Source organism: Manis javanica, chromosome 12 (genome assembly GCF_040802235.1).
Source record: "Manis javanica isolate MJ-LG chromosome 12, MJ_LKY, whole genome shotgun sequence".
In the NCBI taxonomy this organism is placed as follows: domain Eukaryota; kingdom Metazoa; phylum Chordata; class Mammalia; order Pholidota; family Manidae; genus Manis; species Manis javanica.
Genome location: NC_133167.1, coordinates 11,982,467 through 11,995,811, shown reverse-complemented (window position 1 = coordinate 11,995,811; position 13,345 = coordinate 11,982,467). Strand labels below are relative to the sequence as shown.

The 13,345-nt window shown below is 33.7% G+C and overlaps 1 non-coding gene across 1 annotated transcript; it reads right to left on the bottom strand.

Annotated features, from left to right (window-relative positions):
- Nucleotides 1-12,830: 12,830 nt before the first annotated feature.
- Nucleotides 12,831-13,022, bottom strand: LOC118968229 (U2 spliceosomal RNA). The gene has a single exon (XR_005055787.1). It is a non-coding gene; the product is annotated as a U2 spliceosomal RNA (small nuclear RNA).
- Nucleotides 13,023-13,345: the final 323 nt, after the last annotated feature.

The window sequence follows — 13,345 nt, the reverse complement described above, 5'->3', positions numbered from 1 at the left end:
GCTCCCTCCATCCCAGTATCTAGGAAAGCCAAGGATGCCTACTTGCCGGCTAGGAGGGCTGTATCAGCTGTCTTCTCCTGGCTCTCCAGACCCCCTGTGGTCCCGGCTCTCAGATGCGGGAGGCTGATCTCTAAGGATTACAGCAACAGGCTCCCAGTCCTCCCACTTTGGTTTGAGCTCAGCCAGCAGGAAGTCCCAGCAGGAAATCACAGGCACAAAGGAGAGAGGGTCAGGGTAATTAACCCTTTGTTTAGCGCGTGCGGTCATTTCGGGCTTGGTGAAAAGCCTTGGTCTGCTGAGATTCTCTCTGCTTCCACATGCTTTTAATCTCTTCCTCTTCAAATACTTTTGAAGTATTTGAAGCTTTTAATCTCTTCCTCTTTCAAATACTGGGTGGTAACAGCTCCAATGAACTTGGATTTCCACATTATCACTAATGGTTCCTCTATACCCTACGCACCCTTTGGAATTAGTCTGTTTGTAAACAAGCCCTCCTCAATTTATGCTGTCTGGATTATGCCATCTGTTTCTATTGGGTGTCAGGCTGTTACAGAGATAGAAACCACTGCCTGCCTGTGATCATGCTTGCATCCTGCCCTCGGGGCTAAGGGAGCCTACTGGGAGACAAGAATAGAGAGCTAGAAACTGGAGGCTGTTATGGGGAGAAGTGGGAATGGATGCTAGATAGGCAGTCGAAATTGGTTAAGTACAAAGAAGTTTGATCTCGCAACAGGGAAATTGGGGGGTGTTTCTAAGGAAGATGTTTATAAAGCTTTCGAGATGAGCTGCCTTGCTAGGGTATGTGTACACCCCTTTAAGGATGCTACTATTGCATCCTGCCTCCTCATACGTGACCTGTAAAGGCTACAAAAAGCCAGGCAAGTGTGTCGGGACTCTGATTTGTTTATGCAACATAGTGCTGGTTTGTGACAATGTACACACATCGCATGATTGTTCATGAAACTGGAGACAGTCCAGTCCACCTTTTACTTCATGTAGTTCTGTCACATCTGCACATAGCAGGCAGAAGATAATTATACTTCAACTCAGAAATTCAGGAATTCTGCAGAAAAGGATGTGTATGAACTTGGAGAAATTACACAGAGAAAATCCCAGCTACAGCTGATCCATCTTTTATCTTGGCTGAAGGTGGTAGATGAGGACGATGGCTATTTTGTGCTCATTTGTGCATCTTACAACAGCATTTTTCTTCCCATTTAACTTTTGTTCACATTTTAGTCATATTCCCAGTTATTCTTAATGACTGGAGATGCACTGGATGAAAAATCACTTGAGTACTGGTGACCTAACTCTCTTTCTAAAGCTTACTGGTAATTGTTTTATAAGTGATTATGGCTAATAGATGCCATAGATAAAATGACTTGGGATGTTGAAGATAATAAATATTTTAATTATATTTTTATTAAGGATATTTTACTTATTATTTTATTATGTTTTTTTATTATGTTATTAAGTACTCTTTTTTATGGTATGCTTTACAAACTGAATATAAACTCCCAGTAAGTCTAAGGTTTGTTTCAGTTGAGGCTGCCAGTGGGGAGAGCAGCTAAAAATTATGCTTCAGTTGGGCTAATGAGAAGACTAATCTCTGTCAAAATTTCAGAAATCATTTTAGGGAAGAACACTCTATTTGACTGGCTTGCTTGCTCAGTACACAACCTAGTCACAGTAATTCACCCAATGCCATGGGCAGTATAGAAAGCTATTTGATTGCATTGTTGGTCAATCCACTTCAGCAAAAATACAAGAGAGATTAGATATTACTAGAAACAAATCTGTATTTCTCGGTTGCTGGGATTCTCTATCAATAGTTCATGTTATTTTCAGGGGAACTTATTCCATATTGCTAATCTAAACCCATCTGTTAGGAAGCACAGTGGGGTAGTTACATGGAATATCACACATAGCTTTAATTGTTCCTGCTGATAATTATTCGACCTCTTTCCAAGTGATTTTTCCCCTCCCTGATACTTCTAATAAATTGGGGACTGCTAAAATCATGTTTACAAAATTCCCATTAATTTGGTGTCAGTTTTAAAAATCAACACGTTGAACCTGTAATAGCTTCAATGATTAAATTTCACCTCCTGCTACCACGTCCAATCATCGTAATTCCACAGACCATTGGCTTTCTATTAGTTCAAAGTTCTTTGGTTTCTTTCCCTGATATGATCTGGTTATTTGTAAATATTAAATAATTCCACAGATCTGGCAGTTGGATCTAGTAATATGTTTCTTTTTCTCTACGAGATCAGGGAGGTATGAATAGGGAATGACAATGAACACGGAGAAGACCTCTCTTGCTTCTCAACCCCCCCCCACACCCCAGTACTGGGGCCAAGAAAAAAGGAGGTAAGGATGAAGGATGACAGGTGAAAAAAAGACAGACTTCACCAGCCCAAGGATGAAGCCAGGGTCAACAAGTAAATCACCTTAAAAACTGTCAAGAAAAGAGCTTGCTTAGCTAAAGATTCCTGGTTATGCAAAGGTACCATGGGTCTATGCCAAGTCCTCATACCTGTACCCCCCAGAAATAAAACACCATGGCTGCAAAAGGGGAAGCTGTATATCTTAGGACGTATGTGAGGAGGGAAGGCAAAGAAGGGAGAAAAGAAAAGAAAAAATCATGGAGAGCCATGGAATATGCCATCGTATAATTGGTTATTTTATGTCCTTTTCTTCCTTGCATGGCCAGCGAAGAATGCAGACTTGTGTACGTGCGACTCCATCACACGTGATGCGTCCCAAAGATTGATGCTTGGGTGCTTCCTAGTAAGAAGACATATGTCATATATTACAGTGATGACAAGTATAAGGTGAAACTTTGATCAAGACTAATACTTAGTGATAATATATAGTTTCCAGACTCTATGAACCCTTCCGAGTGGCATTTGATACTGTATATGTAATGTGTCTAAAAACACCAAGTCAGCTTGTTTAAAATATAATGAAATTATTTTCTCTTGTAAGTAGGGCTATGGAATAGGATTCTAGAAGTTTTTGGGTTGCGTCATTCAGCAGTTTGGTGATTTCCCCTGAAATCTAGTAACTCGGGTGTTTTCTATTTTGCCATCTTTGCCATGTAATTGCAGTCCTCACCCTTATGAGTACAGCAGTCCGATCTTATCCTCAGCTTCGCCTACGCAGTAGCGTTGAGAGTCTAGAAAGGGGCTGTTATCCCTACGGTTCCATTGTTTGTTGTTCATGTTTAATCTGTGGGGACAACTTTTTGGATGTTCCCAGGCTTCCTCTCATATTTATTAACTAGATTTGAGTTACATGCCCATGTAATTTTTTGAGAGGTGTTGAAATTTGTCAAATGTTTTTTCTGTGTATTTTGAATTCACCTTCTATTTTTTTTCCTTTTTTATTCTGTTAATATAATGAATCACATTGATTGATTTTTAAAGGTTAAGCCAACTTTGCATTTCTGCGATAAACCCTGCTAGGTCAGAGTTTATACTTCTTTTAAAATATATGTTTGAATTGAATTCACTAAATTTTATTAACAATTTTTGCATTGGTGTACATAAAGGATTCCCATCTCTATTTTTCTTTTCCTTAAATGTCTTTTTTCTCTTGTTTTGTTTAGGTGTCATCATAATGCTGGCCTCATTGAATAATTAAGGAAGCATTTCCTACTCCTCCTTTGTTTTCTGGAATATTTTATGTAGAATTATTATTATTATAAAAATTATTATTTTTGGCAAAAACATGTAGGCCTTAAGGTTTCTTTGTTAGAACAATTTTAACTACAGTTATAATTTCTTTACTAGACACAGCGCAAGTCAAGCAACCTAACTGTCCTTAAGTGAGATTTGCTGGTTTGTATATTTCAAGCAACTTGTCCATTTCATTCGAGTTATTGAGATATAAACTTGTCCACAATATCCCTTTATCCTTTTAATATTTGTAGAAGCTATAATGATATCTCTTTGCTTTGTGACATTGTTAATTTGTGTGTTACTCCTTTTTTCTGTATAAAAAGGCTAGAATTTCATTAGTCTTATTAATCATCTCAACAAAACACTTTTGGTTGCAGTGAATTTTTCTGTTTTCTATTTTATTGACAGTATCCTTTCTGATCTTTACTATCTCAGTTATTCCACTTACTCTGAGTTTAATTTGCTCTTCTTTTTCTAATTGTCTTTTTAAGTGAAAATTGAGTTCATTATTTGGTACTGTCCTTTATTATATAACATTTAGAACTATAAATTTTCCTCTAAGTACTGCTGTACCTGTATCACATTCAATTTAATATATGGTGTTTTATTTTTATTTTCAATTCAAAATAATTTAATTACTTCAAAATAACTTTTAATTTCTGTTTTGATTTCTTCCTTGAGTTCATAAGGAATATGTTATATAGTTTCCATATATTTTAGGATTATCTACATATTTTTGTAAAATTGATCTGTACTTTAAATCTTTTGTGATCATACAAAATACTTAGTATGATTTGAATCCTATTAAAATTTTTGAGATTTGCTTTATGGCTTAACATATAGTCTATTTTGGCAAAAGTGCCATGTGATCATGAAAAGAATATGTTCTTTTAACTGGGTCAAGGTACTGACAGTGTTATTCCATTCTACTGTATCTTTGTTATTTTCTGTCTATTTGTTTTATTACTTAATGATAGAAGGATATTGAAACCCATGAGCAAAATTTTGGATTCATGTGTTTCTCTGCAGTTCTCAGTTCTTTTTTCATGTTTTTGTAACAATTTTATTGAGCTATTATTCATATACATAAAATTCACCTTAAGTGTACAATCTAATAGTTTTAATTATTTTCAGAGTTATAGTTATGCAACCATCATCACTACCTAATTTTAAAACATTTCAGTATCTGCTAAAGAAAACCTGTGCCAAATAGCAATCACTCTGAATTCTCCCATACCTTCAGCTCCTGGCAATAATTAATATATTGTCTGTTTCTAGGGGATTTGCTTATTCTGGACATTTCATGTGCATATAATCATGCAATATGTGGTTATTGCAAAGGTGGAAGGTAAGTCCAGTTCTTGTTACTCCATCTTGGCCAGGAGGGAAAGTATACATGTCAAATAAATGTTTTCATATGTTTAATGAAATTGCAATATTCTAGATTTCTAAAATCCATGTTATGATCTATCAGTCTACTTATAACATACCCAAACTGTATTTTTGCTTGCAAAGATTACAACTTTACAAATATTTTAATACCTCCTATAAATATGAATTCAATACTTATCCTTTACTGTAAGCAATACAGATAAATTTTATATATATTTGGCAACCTTACTATTGAGTTAAAAAGTGAAAAATTGATGTGATGTAAATTCACCTTCAACAGATTTAAGCAGTACATCAAAAGCTGTGATTCCACTGTTTGCATTCAAATGTGCTTAAAACAATACATTAAGCTTGCTTTTCGTTTTTTCTTTTCAGCCAGATGTTTTGGCATCATGTAGCCAAAGTGTTAGATTGATTAAAAATATAAAGGAATATTTACTGCTCTGTAATGGGGAGCATAAGGACTCTTTTGCTTTAGAATAATCTGTCAAAGGCTATTATGGAAAAAAAAAACCTGTTAAAAATATTTGCCAAACTCACAATAGAAAATATGAGTTCCTTTGTAGAAGAGGTTATATAAATAATTATGACTGTGAGGAAAATATTTAACTTGACTATTGAAAAATGCAAACTAAAACTGCCAATAAAGCATTTTCTCTATGTTAGCTGATTAACCTACTATTTTAAATATTTATTTTCATTGTTTCTCTTATAAATGTTCTAACATAAATTTTGTTTCATTATTTTATATAATCTGAAACAATACTTTTCCTCTAAAAATTAAGCACAGAATTTTATTTTTATTTTATTGATGTATAGTTGATATACAATATTATATTGGTTTCAAGTATGAGGCATAGTGATTCAACAGTTATATGCATTATTAAATGCACACCCCAACTAGTATAGTTATTATCTGTCAACATAGAAAGATGTTACAGAACTACTGGCTGTATTCTCTATGCTGTACTTTCACCCCATGACTAATTTATATTATAATTGAGATTTTGAGTTGCTTTATCCCCTTCAACTTTTTCATCCTCCCCCTCAACTCCTCCCCCACAGCAACCACTAGTCACTTCTCACTGTCTATGTGTCTACTGCTGTTTTGTTCATTTTGTTTTGTTTGTTTTCAGATGAAATCATATGGTGTTTGTGTCTCTCCACCTGGCTTATTTCACTCAGCATAATATTCTCTATCTTCCTGTCGCAAATGCAGGATTTCTTTCTTTTTATAGCTGAATAATGTTCCATTCTGTACTTGCACCACTTCTTTATTCATTCTCCTATTGATGGACACTTTGGTTGCTTCCATATCTTGGCTATTGTAATTAATGTGGCAGTAAACATAGGGGTGCATGTATGTTTTTGAATTAGAGATTTGTTTTCTTCAGGTAAATTCCTAGAAGTAGAATTACTGACTCATACAGCATTTCTATTTTTACTTTTTTAAGGAACCTCCGTACTGCTTTCCACAGTGGCTGTGCTAATTTACATTCTCATCAACAATGTGGGAGGGTTCCCCTTTCTCCACATCCTTGCCAATACTTGCTATATCTTGCCTTTTGGATAGTGGCCATTCTGACTGGTGTAAGTTGATATCTCATGTGGTTTTGATTTGCATTTCCCTGATGATTAGTGATGTGGAGCACTTTTCATGTGCCTATTGGTCATCTGTATTTCTTCTCTGAAAAAATGTCTGTTCAGGTCATTTTTTAATTGGGTTATTTCTTTTTTTTCCTTGGTGTTGGGGTGCATGAGTTATGAGTTCCTTATATATTTTGGTTGTTAACTGCTTATCAGAAAAATCATTTATGAATATATTTTATGAATACTGTAGGTTGCTTTTGTTCCCTGTTGGTGGTGTCCTTTGATGTACAGAAGCTTTTAAATTTGATGTAGTCCCACTTGTTCATTTTTGCTTTTGCTTCTTTTGCCTAAGGAGATGTGTCCAAGAAAAATGCTCATGCTTATGTTCAAGAAACTTTTGCCTATGTTTTCTTCAAAGAGTTTTATGATTTCATGTCTTATATAATCCACTTCAAATTTACTTTTTTGTATGGAGTTAGAAGAATCCAGTTTCATTTTCTTGCATGTATATGTGAGGTTTTCCCAATACCATTTATTGACAAGATTTTTTACCCATTGTATATTCATGGCTCCTTTATCATATATGTGTGGGTTTATTTTTGGGCTCTCTATTCTGTTCCACTGATTTATGGTTCTGTTCTTGTGTCAGTACCATACTGTGTTGATTACTGTAACTTTGTAGTATACCTTGAAATCAGGGAGCTTAACACCTCCTGCTTTGTTCTTTTATCTCAAGATTGCTTTGGGCATTGAGAGTTTTTTGGTTCCATATAATTTTATGATTCTTTGCTCTAGTTCTTTGAGAAATGCCACTGGTATTTTGATAGGGATTGCCCTATAATCTGTAAATTGCTTTAAACAGGAGCATGGGATGGACTTCCATTTATCTGTGTCTTCTTCAATTTCTTTTATCAGTGTCTTGTAGTTTTCAGAGTACAGGTTTTTCACCTTCTTGGTTAGGTTTATTCCCAGATATTTTCTTCTTTTTGATGCAGTTGTAAACAGAATTGGTTTCCTGATTTCTCTTTCTACTACTTTGTTTTGTTAGTATAAAGGAAGGCAATAGATTTCTGTATATTAATTTTGTATCCTCCAACTTTGCTGAATCCAGTTACTAGTTTTGAATAGTGTTTTGGTGGAATCTTTAGGGTTTTCTATATATAGTACCATGTCATCTGCAATAGTGACAGTTTTACTTCTTTCTTACCAATTTGGGAGATTTTTATCTCTTTCTTATCTGATTGGTGTGGCTAGGACTACCAATGCCATATTGAATAAAAATGGTGAGACTGGACATCCTTATTTTGTTCCTGATCTTAGAGGAAAAGCTTTCAGCTTTTTGCCATTGAGTATGATGCTAGCTGTGGGTTTGTCTTATATGGCCTTCAGTATGTTGATATATGCTCCCTTTATGCTGTTTCTGTTGAGATTTTTCTGGTTTTTTAGTTCCTCTCTTATACTCTCCTTTTGGTACCCAATTTTTTTTTTTTTTAGTCTTATCCTTGGATTTCTTTTTAAAAATATCTTGTGTATGTGTATTATAGGCTTTAGGTTTGTGGTTGCCATAAGGTTCACAGTTTTCTAAATATATAACAGTCCATATTAAGCTGATGGTTGCTCTATTTTGAACACAATCCAAAAGTGCTATTTTTTCTTTGTTCTCTTCCTCCATACTTTATGATGTCTTAATTTATATCTTTTGTATATCCCTTGACTGATTTTGTATATAGTTGATTTTACTATTTTTTTTTTACTTCATATGTGCTTAGTAAGTAATTTGTCTCCTATCTTTACAGTAGGTTTATTTTCACTAATGAAAAATATTCAGGCATAAGAACATTCCCATTTACAGACGTCCTTTTAACATATCCTGTAAGGGCAGTTTAGTGGTGGTAAATTCTTTTAACCTCCATTTACTGGGAAACTTTTAAACTCTCCTTTAATTCTGAATGATAATTTTTCTGGGAAGAGGATTCTTGGTTATAAGTTCTTTCCTTTCAATACATTATGCCACTCCCTTCTGACCTATAAAGTTTCTGCTAAGAAATTTTTCTAGAACTTTATGCAGTTTCCCTTATAGCTAACTGTCCACCTTTTGCTTGCTGCTTCTAAGATTCTCTGTATCTTTAATCTTTGTCATTTTAATTATTATATGTCTTGGTGTTGTCTCCCTGGGGATCCTTTTGTTAGGGGCTGTCTGTGCTTCTAGGACCTGGGTTTCTTATTTCCTTCCCCAGATTGGGGAAGTTTTCAGTTTTTATTTCTTCAGAGACTTTCTACTCATTTTACTCTCTCATCTCCTTCTGGTACCCATATTATGAGAATATAGTTTCATTTGTAGTTGTCACACATGTTTCTTAGCATTTTCTAGTTTTAAAAATTATTTTTTCTCTCTGTTTCTTAGCTTGGTTCCTATCCTATTCTCTATCATCACATTGATTATTTCCTCTTCTTCCAGAAGTATACTATTCATTCATTCTATTGTATTTTTCATTTCAGTTCTTGTATTCTTCAGCTATGAGTGGCTTTTTGTCAAATTTTCTATCTTTTTGTTAAAGTTATGGATGAGATCATCAATTCCTTTCCCCAGTAAGCACATAATTTTAAATTAAATGTAGAATTTATCATTTTGAAATACAGATACAAAGTCTAATTTAAAATCTATCAAAGAAAAAAGAAAATAACAAACAAAGCATCAAAAGTATCCTTTTAAAATTTATATTAAAAATATTCCATAAGCGTCTTAGTTGTACTTACAAATAATGTATTACATAACAAACATGTATATTAAGGGTATATGTTTACAAGTAATGTACAGGTAATATATTAATGACAAAATCTGTCTTTCTTCAAAATTGTTTTTCAATCCCTGTTTTACTTATAACATACTAAATAGCATATTCTGATCTAAATTCTTTCCCAAATATTTTACTATGTTCTCTAAGAAATGTATTTTTAAGGTATTTCTAATGGTATTTTTTGTGCTCTTAACCTGTATTTCCCTAATGACTATAATGTTGAGCATTTTTTATATGCTCATTATAATACATTCATCTTTGCTGAAGAGTCGGTGCAAATCTTTTGCCTTTATTTCTAATTGGTTTATTTGATAAGTTTTGGGTTGTAAGAATTCTACATATATTCTAGATACAAGTTCTTATCATATATATGTTTTGGAAATATTTTCTTATAGTCTGTCACTGTCTTCACCTTTTCTTAAATGTCTTTTTTGGGGCAGAATATTTTATTGTTTATGAAATCCAAGCTATATTTTATTTTATTGCACACTTTCCATGTCCCATATAAGAAGTCTCTGCCTAACCTAAGGGTACAAAAATTTTATTGAATATTTCCATTTAGAGTTTTTATAATTCTAGCTCTTAGATCTAGATCTATGACCCATGTTAGGTTAATTAATGCATGGCTTTAGATAAAGATTGAGTTTTTTTTAAAAAGTGGTATTTTAGGACCATATAATGAAAAGGCTAGCATTTCCTCATTGAGTTCCCTTTGCATTGCTGTCAAAAATTGATTGAACATAAGTTTTTAGATCTGTTTCTTGACTTTTTATTAAGTTCCATTATTTATGTGGTAGTTCTTATGCCAAGCATCAAAATACTGATTTCTGTAATCTTGAAAACAGAAAATGTGAGTCTTCCAATTTTGTTCTTTTCAAGGTTGTTTTGGCAATTCTAGTGTTTTGCTTTTCTATAATATTCAGAATAAACTTGCTAATTACTAAAAAGAGAAGCCTGAGATTTTAATTGGTATACATCTGGTAGAATGCCTAAAACTTAAAAATAATGAGAATACCAAGTGTTAATGAGGATGTGGGAATGATAGGAACATTCATGAATTGCAGGTGAGAATATAAACTGGTGTAGTCATATTGGGAAATAATTTGGCAATTTCTTATAATGTTAAATGCACATTTTCCCTATGGTGCAGCAATTCTACTCCTTGGTAATTATGACCTAAGACTTGTATACCAATGTTTATGACAAGTAATCACTCGAAACTAGAAGCAGTCCAGATGCCTATTAGGTGATGAATTGATAGACAAGTTATGGTGCACCTAATTTGGGAAATAGTAGTCAGCAGTAAAAATGAATAAACTCCTGATATGTACAATAGCATGAGTAAATCTTAAAAGCATTATATAATTGAAAAAAACTAGGCACAAAGGATTACAAATTGAATGTTTTCGTTTATATGATATTCTAGAAGAGGCAAAACTATAGAGAACATAAGTAGCAACCCAACTGGTTGGAATGGGGAGAGAGAAGGGCCAGAGGGGCACTTTAAACATTGATGAAAACGAATTATTTATTGATTGTTGTGGTTATTACACAACTATACATATTTGTTAAAATTTTCCAAGTTGTATCCTTCAAAAGGGAGAATTTTATTGTGTGAAATTTGTACCTCCATACACCTGACAAAATAAAAGAGAAATAAACTAGTGTTTATAAGGAGAAATCAGTTAGCATTACCTACACAATTTATTCTGAGCTTTTATTTTTCTAATGGTGACATAAAAGCAACAAGTGTTGGGGCTTCCTTGTCAATATAAGAGTTGAGAAAAATCTCCTTATTGAAAACATGGTGTGAAGACCCTAACTTTTCTTCTCCTATTTTCTGCCAGGAGTACACAGATTCTTAAATTAAAATATTTCCACTTTTTAAATGTTATGTATGATATAAGATTTAACCAGTGTCTTGTTTCTATATAAGCAACTTTAATAAACCATTTAATACAAGCCCCTATATTTCCTATCAATTCAAGTTAACTTGTTTTAAAAGAATATCCTTTACAAACTATGAGATGGATTTTCAAACTTCTCTCAAAGTATTCCCTATAGATTTCTTAGCTTACATTTAATTTGAAAGCTTTTATATAATTTATTCTCCATGAAAGTCTTGTATATTCAGTTGGTAAGCCTTTTGAACACATGCACAAGTATATAAGGAACATGACCTTTGCAAAACAAACTATTGTCCTCAAGAGCTTTTGATCAAATGGTTTACTGCAGCCGTAACAGCTGCCATTTAAACATCTTATGGAAAAAGGTCAGGCACTTATCGTAATTCATGTGACTGATAGAAAAAAGAAAAAATATGCATTTCTTTTTCCTACTTGTTAATTTTCTCCTTTTATAGAATACTGCACAAAGATGATTTTATTCTACTTGTGTTTAGGGTACAATTTACTTTTTTCTTTTCCTTCCTTCTTTTCTTTTCTTTTTTTTAAAAGTCATATCTGTAATTGTTCACTGAGTAGTTCTCTGTGGATGTAAAATCCAGATGGCCTGGCAGACGGAGCCTGGAAGATTGGTTGAAATGCCCCAGACATATCCATCACTTAAGCCCTCCATAGGAAATTTGAATAAAACTAAGTATCTGAGATTCTGTGGACTGTAGATGGTAGTCAGCTGTAAAGTTCATGTACAAACACATGCTTGATTATATTTCTTAAAGGAACTTTTTTATATTGTGTTATTTGTGTATTATTTAATCTATTTACATTAAAGAAAATCTACCAAATCTTGATGACAAGAAAATTTAAGTCAGATTTCCTACTTCTGAAATGCTTTTTGTACCTCATGTATAGAAGCTGAATTCTGAGATGAGAGAAATTCTTCTTGAAATCAATTTAAGGAATCTGAGATGTTCTTTTCTTGGACAAAAATGGGGACATATTTTTCATGTGGTGAAGGTTATTCAGTCATATCAGTTTTTAAATATGTTTTTCTAGTGGGTAGTTTTTCTCAAAGATTAATAAAAATAGGGGCCCAATCAGTCCAATCATTACTAAATAGTGAATATGTGCTCACATCAAAAGCTGAGCTATTGATATGTGTTTTCACATAATAGATGCTCTATAGAGCCCAGAAATAAACCCACACTTATAGGGTCAATTAATCTATGACAAAGAAAGCAAGAATATTCAATGTGAAAAACACAATCTCTCCACTAAATGGTACTGGGAAAATTGAATGGCTACATGCAAAAGAATGAAATTGGACCACTTTTTTTGGATCTGCCTTCAGCAAGGACAACAAAAGGAAAACTAAACAAATGGGTGCTCACCAAACTAAACCATTTTTACACAGCAAATGAAACCATCAACAAAACGAAAAAGAAACCTATTGAATGAGAGAAGATATTTGCACTGTTCCTGGAAGTGCTGCAATACCAGGTCTATGCATGAAGTGGGCAGAGTAAGCTTCTACTCCAACTTCCTGCCGCAAAAATCCATTTAATTTATCTTCCTCAGATAGAGGATGTTTCTGATATTAAACTGATTAAGAACAGCTACTACACTTGATCTTAGTCAAAAGGCCAAGAAGCAATGTGATGTTTTTATCTTTAACAAGAAATTGAAGGTCATGGACAGTTTGGCCCCTATAACATTTTGAGGCTCATTTTTGGTGATTCCTGGTTCTGATTCACATACTTTATATTCCAGCTTAATGCTTCTGAAATAAAGAGTTGCTGGAGTTACAGAAGATACTTTTGGGAAGATTACTGCCTCATAAAGGATGGGTGAGGAGAGAAGGCTTAGTTTTAAGCACCCTCACAGGCAAGAGACAGCATTAGACCCAGAATATAATTTCAGATGTCATTTTCCAGTTCTCAGAAAACGGAGAAGTTGGGTGGGAGGCATGAAAAGGGCG